Source organism: Coturnix japonica, chromosome 3 (assembly GCF_054131305.1).
Source record: "Coturnix japonica strain WE chromosome 3, WE-NBRP24, whole genome shotgun sequence".
Taxonomy (NCBI): domain Eukaryota; kingdom Metazoa; phylum Chordata; class Aves; order Galliformes; family Phasianidae; genus Coturnix; species Coturnix japonica.
Window position 1 is genome coordinate 14,415,033 of NC_140665.1, and position 18,476 is coordinate 14,433,508.

Here is an 18,476-nt window from a genome sequence, read left to right on the forward strand (position 1 = left end):
TTCGTCACATCTCTGAAGAACTTGACTGAGCAGCTGCTGTATCACATCCATTTACAGTCTCTCTAGATGGCTCCTTTCAGCAGTGACTGTGCTACCTGCCTCACAGGAAGAACCTTGCAGCATGCAATTGTAAGATACTCCACGATCAATGCAAGTTTCCTCTCAAACCAACTTACTAAGTTTGGAAACAGGGACATAGCTATTGTTGCTGGGCCCTCATCATACTGAAGATTTCATTGTACAAGTTGCCAAACAGAGCCCTATAAAAATGTGATCGCTACTCAGTCTACGCTATTTTTGGGGTCCAGCATAACTTTAAGGGATATCAGTATGAAGCACAGTATCAGAAAGCATCTTTATGAATCTAGCATCATTTCCGTGTATTTCTTTGGCAAAGTAGAGTTTGGAAGTAGAATTCAGCTGATCATTGGATGTAGATTAAACTGCTTTCCTTCCTAGTCAGTAGGAAAAGTTATGCAGCTGTTTTGAGGGCAGCTGTATAAATTCAAGTAAATCACAGAAAAAGCATTTTATTCATTATAAAATGGCCTGGAGCAAAATGAGACTGAAGTTATTAAATTGTAACTAAAAGCTAGCCACAGTAAAATATATTGAAGTCAAGATTAAAAGCGCATACACAGTATGAGCTCTTAGTGTGGATGGTAGAGCTTAAGAGAAAAAACTAATTCCTCAGTGAAAAACCAAAATTCCTGGAGTTTCTGTTCATGTCACCAAACTGGGTTCTGGAATTTGAAAACTGACATTTAATGTCTGCCAACATCATTTCAAAGGCAAGAGAATCCACCCAGCAATTTGCACCTACAAAAACAATAATAATAGCATGTTTTTTCAACCATTACCTTGATAACTGTCTTAAAAGCTTCAGGCAGCATCCTTTTTCACTCACAGGGGCTGAACTGTTTAGAAAATCTAGCAGTTGGCCAGGATAAACCTTTATCTTCATTTAGCCATTGTTACTTGTATTTTCGTAGCCTTTTGGTAGCAGGAGGTCACATTTCCATGAAGATAAATTCCTTATTAGACCCAACCATGGTCTGAGGTCATTGCATATCTCGGCCAGGACAGACTTAGAAGTGACAGTGAATAGGAAGTTTTTGTGTTGTATTGTCCTGGTTTACAGCAGCTGGAGCCAGACAGCATTAGGACCAATATCAGCATAGGCTAAAGCAGGCATATCTTTCTGGTTGCTCATCACACAACAAAGAGTAAATAAACACTGTCCTCCATCCAGACTGAGCTGTCAACCCAATTAGGCATGAGAATGTCCTAATGCCCCACGTCTCCTATATCTTCACCTCAAGTTTCTACTGCTCATACACTCAGGGTGATTTCAGGCAGACCTGGCTTTATTTAAACATGGTTTCACAGCTGGTAGGGGTCAGGTCTGCTATGTCAACACTAATCCTTCCTGTCTACTATCAGCTAGTTTGACATTTGATTTGTGTCAAGTTTCTGTGTCCACTGGAAGCCAAATATCACAGCTCTGAGATAACACTTTGCCCCACCTTCCTCCAGCCACTGAACAATTTTGAATTTTCACTACTCAAACTGTGAATCAAGGGAATTGGGAGTTACGGAGGCAGAGACACATATGCCTAGGAAATTAGACTAGAACAGGCATCATTTGCTTCATAAATCCATTATTTTCAGCAGTGGCTATAAAAGAATTCAACAGAATGCTATTATGTTCAAAATCCAAACTACAAGAATTAGAAGCCTGATATTTGAGCATCTCACTGAAATGCACTCTTGGCTCTTTCCAGTGCAGTGGTGTAGATCTAATATAACACTGAAGTGTTTACACATCTGAAGATTTGACATTAAAAAAGAAAGGACATCCACTCAAAGTACAGAATATAGAATGTTCACGTCAGACTTGTTCTAAATGAAGCCAAAGTCTCCTCTCAACCCTTCCAGCTCTGCTGAATAGTTTGTTATGATTCTGTGATAAAGATCAGCATCTACTGAAAGATAAGCCAGGACCACCACCAATTTGGGCCTTCAAAGCATGCTGAACTGCATTATAGCACAGTGTGAAAGGATTTGCCTGTCAGGAAGGTGCCAGCTCTTGTCACAAGGCTGTTCCTCGACAGTACTAGTCAAGAATTTTCCCATGAGCCCTAATATCTGTAGGATGAGTCTCTAATTGTACGCTGTACAATAAATGATGTATATGGTCCATAGTTCTGGCATGCACAGTGATGAGCTACACCACGTTACACCTAAGTAAGCTGCCCAACTGACTGGCATGTTTTCTGTACATGCATAATTGTAGGGAGAAAATGTAGTACAACATCCCTGGCAATTAAGACATCCCTTAACAAAAGAAAGGAGAAAATAAAGAGAGAGAGTACATGTATGCCTAGATGCAAAGTTATACATCTTAAGCCATCACCTAATCTAAGAATACTGTTCACGGTACAATAGCCCCTTCTGTTTTGGAGTATGTATGTATGATGTTTGACACATCCAAAATTGAAAAAAAACTTTTACCTTAAGGAAAAGATTTTTTAAATTTTATATTTGTGTTAAAAAAATCAAACTTTTGAAGGGGCTTCAGAGGAGGGACAATGAAGATGATCAGAGGGCTGGCACTCCTCCTCTTACAAGGATAGGCTGAGGGTTTGTTCAGCCTGGAGAAGAGAAGGCTGTGGGAAGAACTTATTACAGCCTTCCAGTATTTAAAAAAAGATTTTAAAAGGAAGGAAATCAACTTTTTACAAGGGTAGACAGTGATAGGACAAGGGAGAATGGCTTTAAGCCATGTTCAAGGATGGAATGTTTAGAGTGGAAATCAGAGGGAAGTTCTTTACAGAGAGAATGGTGAGATGCTGAAACAGGTTGCCTGGAGAGGCTATTTATGTTTAATCTCTGAAGGTGTTCAAGAAGAGGGTTGGAAAGAAAACAATAAGCCAAAGCCAAGGCCACTGAACAGTGCTGTGGAACATGACTCAACTTGCATGAAAGTGCCACAGTTAATGGCAGAAAGTGCAAATTTCAACATAATCGTTGGAAAGCACGTATACTATACACATAAACAAGAGAGTTATTGGGATGTTTCATACAATGTGCTAACACTGAACAGAGACTTTCAGGTAGACTGTGAATCCAATTTGCTTAAGTCATAAGTTTTCAATGAAAATATTTTGTCCACTTGCTCGTCAGTTGCTGGTGTTCTTCATTACAGCTGTTAACACACAACATGGCAATAAAGTAGAATGAAATACTGATGGGAAGGTTCAGTCTCTACTGCCCTATCACCAACACCCATCTCTGATGTTATCGACCAACACAGTAAAATAGGAGGCACTGCTTTCAGAGCAGCCTTTTGCATATTTAAATGTATAATGAACTCCTTACTCGTAATATATGTAGCCTTAAGCCATAATTATTACATCTATTTGTACAGAAATATTTCTACATTCTTCCACTATCCATATTTATGCAACTATGTAATAAAAAATGCTCAAGTAGCATAGAAAAGACAACTGAATTTCATTACATAATATACTTTAATTAAGCATATTACAAGTTAATCTCAAAAATTTTATCTTGTGAGAAGATAATACAGTATTATAAATTCTTAAAATGTATTGTTTCTCAAAATATTCCCACTAAGATCCAGGACTTCCTGAAACTAGCTTTATGACCAAAAATAAAAGCCAGTAGTGTGTTTTTACACTGCATCCTCATATCTATCTTCCGTAAACACAAATGCCTTTCTTTTTCTTTTGTGGTGTGGCTGTGAGTTTTTTCATAATTTTCTGTGGAATATCCCTAGAAACTACTTTTCATTCATTTCCTCAGGCCTGAGGAGTGTGAGCAGAACTGACAAATTTTAGCTCTTCTTCACTACTTGGCAAAGGTTGGGTCAGTTTGTGGTTCACATAGCCCAAGAAATCTTTCAAAATTACAGTGATTAAGAGTCACGTTTCAGCAGAGAATATCTACAAGGCTATAAAACTAGTTTTCCCACAGTCCATGAATCCAAAACTTAAAACTTCTTAAAACTCTCACCTTTCTACAGCTGAGCAATGTTGCAACCAGCTAATGTGGTGTATATGGAAGGATGTGACCCCACTTCTTCAGTGTAATTTTCAGTAAGGGAAACTAATCATCATCTGCCTGAAGTTACAAAAATACACTGGGGATGTCTTATAGCTTATAAATAAAGGGTCTTGCAGCGATACTTTAAAATCTCTCCAGCACTGCCAGCCTCTTGGATGCTCAGGTCTGCATGTTCTCAGATACCTTCTCTAAGCAAAGTATGAGATCAGGAACCAGGACTCAATCCAAAAGCCCACAGAAACTTATGGAAACTATACCACTTATACATTGCAATTAGCATTGGAAACCAAATCTTCCTCCAAACGCACCTGAAGTAAATCCACAGCCAAATACTTATGTAGCTTAAAACCATAGGTGTCCGCTTATTCATATCCCATGCATTTAACATAACATCACAAGATCCACTCGTCATCCAAGACATGACTTAAACAGATGATAATTGTTGGCAGCAAAAGCACGTATTATGGTCATGCCCAAAATTCATGTTTGTTGTGCCAAGGGCTACATATAATTAATTTGTGATGTGTAATTTGTCCCATAGACATTATCGTTCCTCCTCCTCGACTGTTCTTCAGGGTTAGCCACTATGCCATGCCTAAAAATAGTATTTGTTGACAGGTTTATAATGCACAAAGGCTGCTCCAAATCTATACCAGTCATTTACCCTAGTAGAGAATGTACCCCAACTTCTCCAATTACTAGAAAATGATTGTTTCGCAAACCACAAAAAGTCATTTGAAGGAAAACAAATGAAAGAACTTGCTGTTGATAACTTTAAGCAATCACTGAGTACCTTTAAAAGTACCATTAGCTTTTCACATACACCCTCTTCCTCATGATTTATCAGCAGCCATGCTGCAGAGTCATTTCTGAGACCAAGAGCTCTATCTATGCACACCAGTCCATAAGCTTGCTATGGTCACAAATGCAAAAAGAAAACAAAGGCTACGACAGCTAAAAATAATGAAGGCAAATTTGCGATGATGAAAATATAAAGGCTTCTAGAAAATTAAGCCACCATGATTAATTTATCCCTGGGAGCCAAGGGCTGAAAAGCTGCACAAGCAGGCATCCATCTCAGCAAGGCTCCAAAAGGAGTCACAGATCTCTGCTGGTGTTAGGAACATCTGAGTCTGTCATACTCATGAATGCTAATGTGAGTTTTGTAGTGGTTATTAAGCCTTATGTTTTGAAATTCAAGCCAGACGGTAACTGCAGGGAATCTCTAAGGTGATCTAATAGCGGGAAACAGGTCATCCTGCATTTTGCAATTGGGAACCTCCAGACCTTCTGCTACAGTATTTGCTTATTAGCTAAGTATGACGTAGTTCTTCTGTGCATAGCACTCATTGGGGGGGGGGGGAAGGGGGGGGAAGAATGAAAGGGTTCTGGGCACATCTGATCTGAGCCTGGAACATGTATATGCAATCACAGTGAATTGAATCTCCATAGCCATAAATGTTTCTGCGAAGCACAACTAAATGCATAAGGCAAATAATAATAATTTTTAAAAATGGGGAAGTCTCCTGTATGAAAAGAACATTTCTTTTGTCAGTTTCAGCACTGGATTTTATTCTGATTGCTACATGCACTTTTAATACACTCTTTTTAGCTTTATACTTCTCTCTGTAGGAGGGAGGAAAGAAAATGAGCAGGAAGATATCCACATCTTGTGTTAAAATATGATGTGAGAGAGTTATGACCTTAAATTTCAAATTGAAACATTTTTTACACCTTTGACAGAGGGGTTGTTCCTGGCTTCCCTCTTTTGCTCTCTCAAACTTTAACTAAGGCCAGCAATAAAAAGGTGCTAAAGGATAATGAGACATGAATCTTTCACAGGGGCACACAACAAGGTACTTACAGGTACATGCAAACCTTCAGTTGTCTTATGAAGGAGGCTGTTAAATTGCTACAGGCTCCAAATTCACTAATTTATGGTAATGGAAAGCTATACAATTTGCTCCTGAAATGCTGTTTGAAGTGATTGATAAAGCTTTAGTCAGTCTGAACACATACAGTAGATAGATTTAGTGTCTGGCTTATCTGTCTGGTCCTGAGTGTTCATCAGTCAACCCAGCTAACAAGATAAAACTCAGGATTGTGGTCAGCAAGTTCATATTCATCTAAAAATATGGGGTCTGTAGCGAGCTCTTTCACACAAAGAGAGCACACTGAGTCTGTTTAATGCTTGTTTACCCCTACTAATGCTCTCCAGCTAGGAAAGGAAAGAGCTGTGGACTTGAGAAGCAAAATGACCCTTTGCATTTTCTTCCCCCTTCAGGAAGAAAATGTTAATGTGAAACTTGTTAGCGTTACCTGAAGTCACAACTGCTGAAACGCATTAACAAAATCATTTTACGGTGCCAGAAATCTCTATAGCTCATAAAACTATATTTTGAACTGCATTAAATTTTGCACAAATGTGATTTAATGACTTTTAATCAAAATACTGCTGTTTTCTTCATGGCTCTCTGCCTTCCATCTTGGTGCACAGAACAGCTTCAAAGCAAAGGCTCAGCTTATAAATGTGAAGTGAGGAAGGAAGTGTGGAGTGCAGAAGATCTAGGCACCAGTCCTAGCTGCTGTAAAGCGGCACAATGCCACAGCTCTCAAATGAAGTTACAAGAGCTAAAGAGTCTGAAGGAATGTATCTAGAACCTGTGGCTTCACAAGTAATTACACAAACACAATTTCATTAATGTAAAGGAGGTGACTATCAATATTTTTGTAGGTTAAAATAAATAAATAAATAAATAAATGGTAATTAAAGTTGGATTCCAAAGTAAAGAAAATGTAGAGAATCTACTGTGGAACATACTGTGAGCTCAGCACAAGATGAGCCTATTCTGAAAGATCAGCTTCTGCCCTCCCTACTATTCACAGGGGGAAAAAAAATAGGATCAATGAACTCCAAGCCCTTTTGCTGTTAATCTGTGCTGAGTTTCAAAAAAGCTTGTGGAAGGACAAGATGTGAAAAGGTATTCGCAATAAAAGAGGCAATGGACACAAAAGTATATGCTGCTAATTAAAAACTTAAAATTATATCACAATGACTTTAAATGAGAATGATCTCAGTCTAATCGCATAATGCTTTCTTTTGTGCTCTAGGTCACGCCATCACTCAGATGCAGCATTCAGGAAGCACATTTCATTAGACTAAATAAAGCTTCAATCATGTGTAAAATTTCCAACTTGAATAGGCAGCCATCATATCATTCATCAGTCTAGATGTATTTAATGGGTGTAATTTTTTCCTCATATTTCTGTGTGTTGATTGTTTCATTTCCATTACAGAAATCTATTGAGATTTCCCTTTTTGCTGTTCTTTTGGTCAGGACAAACAACACATTCTAAGATGTACACCAAATACAATCCTTTTTGCTTGTCAAAAACTGGGTGATTGAGATAAATTTCATCCAAGAGACAGAGGGAAATAACGACACAAAGAAAACACCCCCCTCCTCCCCACCAGGAATCAGATTATATTCCTCATACTTGCATGTCTTGCAATAAATTAATTATGCTTAACCAAAAACAAATTGAGCAGCCTTGTTCAAACACAACAGCCCCCTGTGGGTTCTGCCAGTTTCTACAGTTGAATGCAAAAGGATTATTTTAAACATGAGACTTTAAAGCCAAATATAAGCCCTTCACTGTCCCTTCCTCCTTCTCCTTTCTACACTGATATCTGTGCCTAAGAAGGTAAAATAACAAAACCTTCCAAACCTATTTTTCCAGGAATAGAATGAAAGTATAACCTAAGGAAGATATGAAAAATCATCAGGAAGAAAATGTAGCACACAGAGTAGTCTTCCAACATCGAATTTTAGCTTTCTAGCTTGGTTTTAAAAGATGAAATATTTTCTTCTAAACTCTCATTTTTATGATTTGGATGTATAGTTACCCTGCTTATCTGAGACAAAATTATCATCTTAAGCACAGTTCTAGGCTGTGTACATGTTCAGAGTTTCAGCACCAATAATATAACTGAGTAGTTTTTTGCCCAGGACGCTCTTCCCCCTGCACTATTTATTCCTTTATCTGCCTCCACGGAGGATAGAAATGCAAAACATCACCCTGGGTCTGGACCAGATAGCCATTCTAAGCCCCCGTCCTTTTGACTGCTCTAAACCTTTCCCGAGTTTACTCCTTTTAACTTCCCTTCTCTTTATGTGCATTTCATCCATCTGTTGTTTTCTCTTGTAACCTGGGCCCCAAACTTGAAATGAGATCTGTTCTGGTGCACCAAGCTCAGCAGCATCAAACAGCAACATCCATTTCAGAAAACCATGAGCCTGAATGGGCCCCAAAATGTTGTAGCCTCATTCTTATTGGCAGCACAGCCAAGTTAAAAGCTGGATAAAACACAAAGAACCTTATACTTACCTTTCCTGTTCACTGAACGTGTTTCAGAATCCTGGATTAAGCAAACAGATGGGATAAGGGATTTGTCCATCAAATATTCCAGTTGAAATTGTAGCAGTCTCCCTGCTAGTGATTTTAAGCCCATGGCATAAAGACCTGAAAAAAGCAAACAATAAAAATAGTGATTGAACATTTCTTTTTGATAACAATTTCCAGCAGAGACTAATTATTTTGCTTATCTTGATTATTTTTGAGAGCTGGAATAGCATAGGAGGAGGATAGCTTTCAGAGGCACTGAAGACAGCATAAAAATTCTTTTCTCATGGGGGAGATTAAAAGCATACTGACACATTTATTAGAGGAAAAATGCATCACAGGAAGTTAATTTGGTTACAATAGAAATCAGAAGAAATTCTGGCAAGAATACTTTTAACCTGAACTAGGATACAAACTCAGTCGCTCACTAAAACTTACTCTTCAGGGCCACTTCTATTGCCAGGACAATTAGCTATGGTTCAGATAGCTTTTGTGATAATACAGCTACTCATCCTTTTGACACGTAACCTAACTTTTGTTCAACCCAATGGGAAGACTCTCATCACTTCAGTTGATGTTGAATTGGAGAACTTTGTTTAACACCCAGAAGAGAAAGTGAAGTAAGAAAAGTCAGAATCCTCCTCCAGGGAGCAAAGGGAGGCTGGAACTAATTTGCAGCTCTACCAAAAGGTTTCTGAGTAACCTCCTGCCAACTCTTAATTTTCTCTGGCCAAGAAGCTCAAATATATTTTAAACACCTAATGAACTTTATAGACCAGTGCCTTCGAGTCCTAATTCCCATAAATAAAATGCAATAGTACCTGGGAATCTTTTCAGCACAAGAATTTTTAAACAGTCATAATATTTTCTCTTTTTGTCTCTTGTGACGCAGTGGGAGTAGGTATGAAACTTTCTTCATCCAGAGCATAAAGTATCACAGTGGACAAGATTAAGAACTATCAGAGAAATACTGCAAAGGGGATTTGGTGAAAACCAATGGGGAAAAAAAATAATAATAAATGACAAATTTTCATATTTCAGATCCTTTACATTATATATAAAGAAAAACAAGTAAGAACATGCTATTTAAATGGAAGTCCACATCTTTCTTTATAATTTGATCAAAGATTTATATGTATTTGATGGAGGCACTGAAAATTGAGATAAGCTGTGGCCCCATAGGAACATAGGATTTGTACCAGGTACCTCAGCAGGAACCTTATATTCCAAATCATCAAACACTTTGCTTGCCTATGTTCCCACACCTTTTGTATCCATTAAGGCACTAGGAATTTCTCAACCAAAGTGCTCTGTTCCGTACCAAAAACACAGTGGAGGACTGGGGGTTCAGGACCAGGGCACAGTCTTGGAATGACATGGGCTGACCAGAAGAAGCGCATGGGACCAGAGAATTTCCCTCTCAAGAGCTGCCCAAAAATAGCTGCTTTCCTCCTTAACTCAGTATATATTGATATTTTTTTCTACTATAATTTTGGTTAGATGGTATCTACAAGCTGCAATCATATCTGAGGTCTTACAGCTTACTGCCTTTGGACAGAGAGATATAGGAACTGAACATAGTGCTATAGAATTCCAGTTTGGATGTATCAGATAGATACTTATGTCTTCTGGGGACAATCTTTGCTGAGTACAGCCATTTCCCAAAGGCGAACAAGAATGCTGTCATTTACTTCAGCGGGCACAAGATCAAATCCAGCATTATCATGGAAGTATTTCCCAACATGTTCTACCCGATAAAAATATTTCAGCTCTCAAAGGGGAGTCAGAAATGAGAAAGTCAGTGGAGTTCATAAACACAGTCCAAACACAAGAGAGCTCAGCTTCAGACCCTGCCTCAAGTTCTCAGCTCATCTGTTTCTCTCATTATGCCCAGCAGATACAAAAAGGTTTTGCTCATCTTGAAGAGGGTTAATACAAGCTGGAAGTTATTTACAGTTAATAGCAGTGGAAAAATTGCAGAGCAGCTTGGTCTAGTATCTAATAATAAAAAATAGTTTCTTGTAAAGAGACTTAAGGGCAGAGACTCTCCAAGTTCTTCACGTTTTTTACATTTTTTCTTCAAGAAATAGAACGAAATGCCAGTAATCCTAGCATCTGGGGATAAAGTTTTCCATAGCTTTCTTGTGAACTTGACAAAAAGGAAATCAATGACTGGTAATCACAAGAAAAAACATAAGCTGTCACCAGTTCATCAGTTCTGTGGTATTTCCAGGTTTTTGACTAGCATGTTCAGTGAGAAATAACGTTAGTCTATTTTAAGTGTGCAAGGACTTTGCTGAGAATAGTGGTATACTGTTAGATCAACTTTATTGCTTTGGAATCCTGAAAGGCAACTCCCAAAATAAAATTCAGGAAATTATATAGAGGTGTCTATAAGGTAAGATAAATACACACAAAAAATATATATAAATCTGAATCCAAGCACATCAATTATTGCAACAAGTCTCAGTGTCATTGAGCCCACTAATGCTATGCTTAAGTGTCTTGCATCATAAAAAAACAAAAACAATAAAACAAAACTCCGCACACACATACAAAAAAAACAACCAGCTTTCAGTTCTCTTGAGTTCAAGAAAGCTAAGACAACACTGCAAATCAGGTGATACTTCCTAGGAAGCCTGTTTTAGAAACACATTTCAGCTACCTTCAAAGTTTCAGCTGATAAATTCTTGTAAGAGAATCTGAACCTATGCTCTACGGTCAATCCACAGCAAAAGCTATTCACTCTGGTACAAGTTAGACATCACTTTAAATCAAATCTTTGCAAGTATTTATGTGTCTCTTTCTCACTGAAATCTGTGCTTTTATCTATCTTTTATATCACTGATTATTTAGGTCAAAGAAAATCATTAGTGTGGGAAAAAAAATAAAGCTTATCTCAAAAGGTCTGGATTCTAGAAGTACTGTTACCTAACAGCCAACTGTGCTACTCTTTGAGAACACCAATCATTATTTTTGTCAAATTAAAATATTTGTGACTTGACCCAGAGGGCAGCAAACTAAGCTAAGGGCAGGCATCCCTTAGCTCCATTACTGTGGTGTTCCTGGCAGTAGGAGAAACAGAAAAAGTGATTTGACATGACAACAGCACTTAGAGCACCGCCACTGAGAACATCACGGGCAAGTGCTGACTGAAAGCATTTCTCCAGCTGAGATCCCAGTCTCTCAGATCACATTTGCACAGCACCTTTGTTTCATCAAAGGCCCCAGAACACAACAGTCATGAAAGAGAATGAGACTGCAAGCCATTGACAAAACACAGTTTAGGTCCAAATGACAGTGATGTTTTTGCATGCCTACAGACTTCATCCTGCTCTTAGAATTTCATCACAAAGACAACGTCTGCAGTCAATTATACCCAAATGTCGATAACAATGGTATGGAGCTGCCACATTTTGACATTTCCAAAACATCTGGCTGTGTAATTAACAAATGGTAGGTTTGTCTTTTTTCCCCTCTTGTTCTGATTGTTTTTATTTCTCGTTATCAAATAGTTTGGAGGAAGTTAGTTTATGAAAAACATGTAGGGTAGGCCCTTCTCTGAAAAATTCCCACTGCTCTGACTTCAAGACTAATAAAAGTGCTTTAATGTTTCTTCTGTTGATCCTCCTAACTGGTCAGTAAACCCCCAGAGCACAGATAGTGCAACAAACAAGGGAGAGCTCACAGAGTAGTGAGAACAGAATAAAGGAAGGATTCTGTCTCTGGCTATGGACAGCACGTAACACCACAGGTAGACTTTCTATCTTCCTTCCAACTTCAAATGGGGAAGGGAAACCCTCGTGTTTTTTATACAAGTTCACGAAGTTCAACGTGAATGCTCCCATTAGTTTCAGAGGGGTCTGGGGCACACTCAGCGTCAATAGAGAGAGAAGGGCACAAAACATGCAAAGGTACTGCCTAAAGGTAAGAAAACACCCACTGTGCTTCTCTCTGTCAAATCAAAATTAAAACCATCATTCTGAAAAAAGCTAAAAGAAATGTTGCTTTTACCTGTGTTCTTATCTGTTATCCCATTCTTAAAAGATGCATACAGTGCGCTGAAATTCCCGAGATGAGGGAACGCAGCAAAAGCAAACTTGCTTTCAGGACTCTGAATAAAATCCCAGCCTGTCTGAAGGTAACAGAAAGCTTTTATTGATTTCTATGAAGTCAGAATTTCAGCTCCTGAGAAGAAACTGCAACTCCAATTTGAAAGCAAAATCTGTCAAGAAAACTGGCACAAAACCATAACTAAACAAAGTACACAAGGGATTTCAAATGAGATTAGAAGCATTGTTTTGACCTTGTGGCTTTCACAGGGGTGTGAGAAAAACACAGCAACACAGCACAAGAAGCTTTTGCAAACCAGGCAACTGAAACAGACAGTTCAAAGAATTGGAAAAGAAAGTCTAAACGGAAACGGAGTGAAAGGAAAATACAGCTCCATCTAGGGTGAAAGGAATGAGGACCAATAATCATTGGGATTCAGCTTTGTTTCTGTGGTAGGTACTCTGAAATCCATGTTGGAGGAGCAGACAGAAAGGTCATGGAAGTCAGAATTATTATATGAGAAAGGAAGTGAGAAACAATGGGCTTAGAGAAGTCATGACAACTGAAGGATTGGTGGTCTTCAGCTCAAAAGAATTGGTGGCCTTTGTTGATGGGTCCTTTCTATGGAGATGAATTACTGTGTGCAATATCTGTACAGACCAGAAGTATTCTGGTGACAGACTTGCTGAGTTATTTGCTGTGGATGAACTATCTAAGGATTCTTTCCTGATTTTGATTTTGAACAAGTCTAATTACTGTTGTAACATGTATTACAAGCCCCAGTCCAACAAAGCATATACATATGGTTCTTAACTACAGCCACATGAGGAGGCTCTCCAGCCTCAGTGGGACTACAGACACACTTAGATTGAGCAGAAGGTTATGCTTCACAAAGAACGAGATCCACTGACTAAACACCCAAGCAAAGAAGATGTGAAAAACATGCAGAGACAGCAGTTTCACAAGCAATCCTGAGTGTCTACTGTCAGTTGTCTGTAGTTCTGGCTGCTGCTCTGTGACTTTGTTTCCCTTCCCATCACATATTTTTCCCACTTTATTTACTAAGATTTACAGCTCTTTAGAGCAATGCGGTCTGCTTCTTGCATCTGTACTTCATCTACCACAAAGGAGCCTTGATGTGCCATAACCTAATTAAGTGGGGGGTTCCCAAACTGCACATTACTCTTGGTGGTTTGTGCCTGTTCACTGAATACCTACTCCCTTTATGACTGAGTAGCAAGCAGTGAGTAAGGAAGCGAGAACTGGTGTTAGAGAACTTTTTTCCATGTACTGATAGCATTAATCATGTGAGGATACTCCTCCAGAAGCAGTGTGAGCAAATCCTCCTGCATCCATTTTACACAAGAACGACTGAGACAGGAAACGAGGCTGAAACATTTGCTGAGAAACTGAGAAGTGAAGTTGCAGTAAATGTCCTGCTGCAATAAAAGACAAGTGAATGACATAGAGATACTTGTTTTCTTCAGGTTTCGCTTGTTTGATACAAGTGGTTGTAGGTGGAAAACATGCCTTGTTCCTCTGTGCTGAACAAAGCCATTCACTGCAACTAAGGGGGGAAAAAAAACAACATGAAAACATAAAAGCACTGGGAGATTTCTGTTAGAGGAGACATTTTGTAGGAAAAAAACTGTGGGAATCTGTGGGTGTGGAGTATGCTGAGGTTTGAACTTGGGAACTGTGAATGTAATCTTGACATCCAAAACTAGTAATGTGCAGAAAGAGCCAACACCACAGACCACCTAATCTCTGAAAAGTTCGAGTTGGAGCTATCGCCTGCAGCAACTACAATCCCTCCCCATGCCACAACATCTCACAGTTCTCAGACTGACTTATGTGCAGACTTACGATTATCTCTCTCATTATCCATAAGGACCAGTTTTGTTTATTTCTGTACCTCCTGCAACTGTGAATCCACAGTTAGCAATAAAGCAATAAGATGGAGACAAGTGCTTTTTTCCATCCCTTGTCCTCCCCCCAACCCCCCCACACACTTCTTTTTTTGGTCAGGAAATGCCAGCCCTTGTGAGTCTCAGAGAAAATGAATGGGAAACTTGCAAATTCCTGTAAACACCCACAAACTTTCTCATGATCTCTTGTTACTTTTCAATGGACAGTCCTTTGCAACTCCAAGAAGCCCGGGCTGCTGAATACAGCAACCATTGTGCCAACCTCAGAAATGTGTGCTTGTCTCACAAGGCACATGCCCACACCACCTGGAGCTGGGCAAGCACACAATTACTTCAGCCTAACAGAGAAACTCTGACTGTTTAAAAAAGAAAGAGAGAAAGAAAAAGACAAACACACAAGCAGTGACTTGTTGAGTAATAGCTTTTAAAAGACGATCCTTGCAATCACAGCAAAGCACAGACTGCTCCAGGCTTGTGCTGCTAGTCATTGAGATGGCCCTGTTAGAGGTTTACTGGAGGATCACGCATAGACTACTTAAATAGTCGAGTCTCCAGCAATTCTTAAAAATAATATCACCAAGCCTTCTTATACTTGGCACTGAAGGAGCCTAAATCATACCACTGTGGAAGAGAATCATGATACAGTTTCATGCAGTGACTCAGACATCAGCCCCACAACTCCCAGCTCTGCCAAGTGCCCATTTGAGAAAGACACCACAGCTTGACTGGAATACAGAACGGGTGAAACCACAGTGGGAAATCGAGCAGTGGATTTCGTTTGCAAGTTTCATAAAAATGTCCAAGAGATATTGGAGAATTACACTGTCAGATTATCATGCCTGGAACAGTGCGAGGGAATCAGGTAAAAAAAAAGAAATCAACAACTTTGAACAGCCCCAAATCCCACAAACCCAGCCAGATGACCCCAAGATGCCCTTGCAGACTCATCTGCAGTTCAGCAGCAGCCAGAACGAGGAGGAAATTGGGGGCCTTATTACAGACCAGCCAAAGCAAAACAAACCAATGACTTGGTCATCACTGCCAAAAGCTGCTTTCACACGTCAGGAATCCTGGTCATGCAGCTGCCTCACTTGCCCCTTATTTGCCCACATCCGCTGAGTTTACAAATGAATACATTAGAGGGCATCATTTTCTATTTTATTTGCCAGGGCAAAAGATGGTAACAAAAGGAGACTGCCAGTGAATGAACGTGCCAATGCTCCTTTTGTGTGTGTGATTTGTTGTGTTTTGTTTTTTTTTACTGTCACATCTTTGTATTTAAAAATAGAACTTGAATTTTAAAATAAACAAAAGGATAATATGGAGGCTACTGTGTAAACAAAGGACTGTACACACGGTGATATGATACATAACTTTGCGATCAGGAGAATTCTCATTCAGCTGGTCTAATCAACCAGAGCAAACTTGCATTCAGTAAGCTTTAGTTATAATTACATCTAATTGATCCTTTTTCCTTCTTATTTCCTCTTTTTTTTTTAAGTATGTGGTTTTGTGGTGATGCATCAACAATAATTCTTGACACAAGAATGTACATTAGGGACTCGAGAATAGGAAATGGAAAGAACCCTATGAGTAACCATCTCATACCCGTTATGTTGTTTACTTACAATTTGTTCCCATTAGAGAAATGCTCTGATGAATGGGAACAGCCGTCTAGCTCCTACCTCTGTGGGGAACCCTGGGCCAATCAGGGAGCAAGTGTGGGAGCCAGACCCAGCATCAGCAAGCGGACCTGAGACAGGAGTCCTTGGGCTGGTGGCAGTGTTGAGAGCTAAGCAGTGTTGGCCGTGATCAGATATCCAGTTACTTACCATGGGGAAGCCATGAGCAGGAATAGTGACAACTTTGGACTTCAGTGACAAAGGGGAGTTACAAAAATCTGATGTTGAATAGGGGCAACAATCAAAAGTCTCTTCATGACAAGTTTAAGGCAGTCCTTGTGAAAACTGAAGATTATATCCAGATGGCTTCAATCAACCTCAGAAGTATTATTGACTGAGCATGGTGGCTAAGATGTTCAGAAACTCATAAATGAATTTGGATTGTAAGCCACCTTTTCAAAGGATACTGGCATAACATCGCATTAAAACAATGGAGTGTAGGGACTCGGTTCACTTAACAACTTTTGAAAATGACCAGTGTTACACACTACAAATACACTTATTTTAGGCTTGCTCTCTGCATATGCTGTGCCAGATTCTGTGCATCAAGACACTCAGAACGGCACATTGCTGGTGTTTCTGTTCTGCCACAATAGCCAGCCCTTTTAGCAGAGTTTTCTAAAAGCCCGTGGAAAACAGCAGACATTGAGAACCAGGTTTTGGCTTCATCAGATGGTACTGTATGAAAACGGCACTCTCAACAAAGATGTTAGTGACTCAACAGCTCTCAGTAACCACTGCAAAATAAACAGTAGACAGCAATTACTATGCAGGGGTTAAGCATCTGCTAAGAGGAACCATATTTTTCATTGAACTTTGATTGCAACAGAGTGCTCACTCCCCAACAGAAACATGGCTGAAGGGCAATGCTTCAAAAGCAGAACGTGTGGATATACAGAAGTCTCCCCCAGCACAGCAAACTGCTCTTCTATATAAACAACAGAAGTTTTCTGTTTTGAAAGAGGATTCTTCGCAACAAAAGATATTTTTGAAAGTCAGCAGTTTTCCAGTGACTTGTGTGGTATCACAGCCCCTATGGCACTGTGGTAGCAGATGGTGTGGTGGGTACATCCACGTGTGGGTTTGGCTCACAGCTGACAGTGGAGATACAGCCCAGCACCAAAGCAATAGTGTAAACATTTCTGTGAGGCAGAAGGCTCCTCTCAGCAGAGATTATTAACCTGGATGGAGCTGTAAAGGCACACAGCCAGCCTGCTTCCCTGTGCAAGAAAGCTTATCTGGTCAGGGGAGATGTCCCCATGCCACATGCTGCACTGCTTGCTGCTCTGTGGTTGTTTCAAGCAAAACCAACTCACACACTGGACTGTTGTGTTCTTAACTATCCTACCCGTCATCTTTGAAGCAAACACCCATTCCCAGGAAAATGTGCTGTTTGGTAATTCAGACCCCTAAAAAGAAGCTTCTTTTGATGGCAATGTTATGGTAAACTCAAGGAGTGTTTGCTCTCTTCCATAATCTCTGATAATAGAGCCAGTTTTCCAAACAGAGCTGAGCTTTGGGAATCGGCCTTTCCTGGCAGACCCAGATTCCTCGTAGCAAGAATGCTTGCAGTCCGTGCGACTGTCCCAGGACACTATGGCTGTGTAAACAGGAGACTTTACAGTGCGCTTAGACTGAAATTTCACATCATCCTCACACAGCTGCCTCCACAGCTCTGGCTCTCTGCTTTTACCTGGTATGGGACAATGCTGGCCTGGAAATACAGATAGAATGCATCCCATACTTCTGCTTTTCTTCATGATATGAGAAACAATGTAAATCCAAACCAGATTTTTATTAAATGGTGATTTTTTTTTACTTTTATAATATACTTTGTACAAGCATGTAGCACACTGGATATATCTGCTTGCTAAGCCAAGTCTGGAAAGCCACCCAAGTTCCTACATGTCTATTTGAGGATCCAGAGCAGTCCAGATTGTCCTTCAGAAATGCTGGGAACTCTCAGTTCCCAGTGGAGCAAAAATGCAGTGTCAATAATAGCTCGGCTGTGTAAGTAACTACTGAAAGCCACGTATCTGCAGAGTTTGACATTTAAATAACTAAAGGAAATCTGCTGTGCAGTGCCAAAATGTAAGCACTTGTCTTTACAAACTTAATGACAGGATTGCAACTTTTACACTACTGGATAAATCTCTGCATAAATAATTTCAGCACTAAATTTTAAATTCAGTTGCTTACAGTTTCCTTTAAACTTATTTGACCTATATGAAATTCAAATGATTAAATGATTAATGATCTCTTGCATAAACATAAATATTATTGCATTGAAGTTCATCTGTTCTAATAACTGAATAATGGT

General features: G+C 39.5%; 1 long non-coding RNA gene across 1 annotated transcript in view; it reads right to left on the reverse strand.

Moving 5' to 3' along the window:
• Positions 1-8,478: 8,478 nt before the first annotated feature.
• Positions 8,479-18,476, reverse strand: part of LOC146761287 (uncharacterized) — a 150,624-nt gene continuing 140,626 nt past the window's right edge. The window contains exon 3 of the long non-coding RNA XR_014944991.1: positions 8,479-8,613. This is a non-coding gene — a long non-coding RNA (uncharacterized LOC146761287). The remainder of the gene's footprint in view (positions 8,614-18,476) is intronic.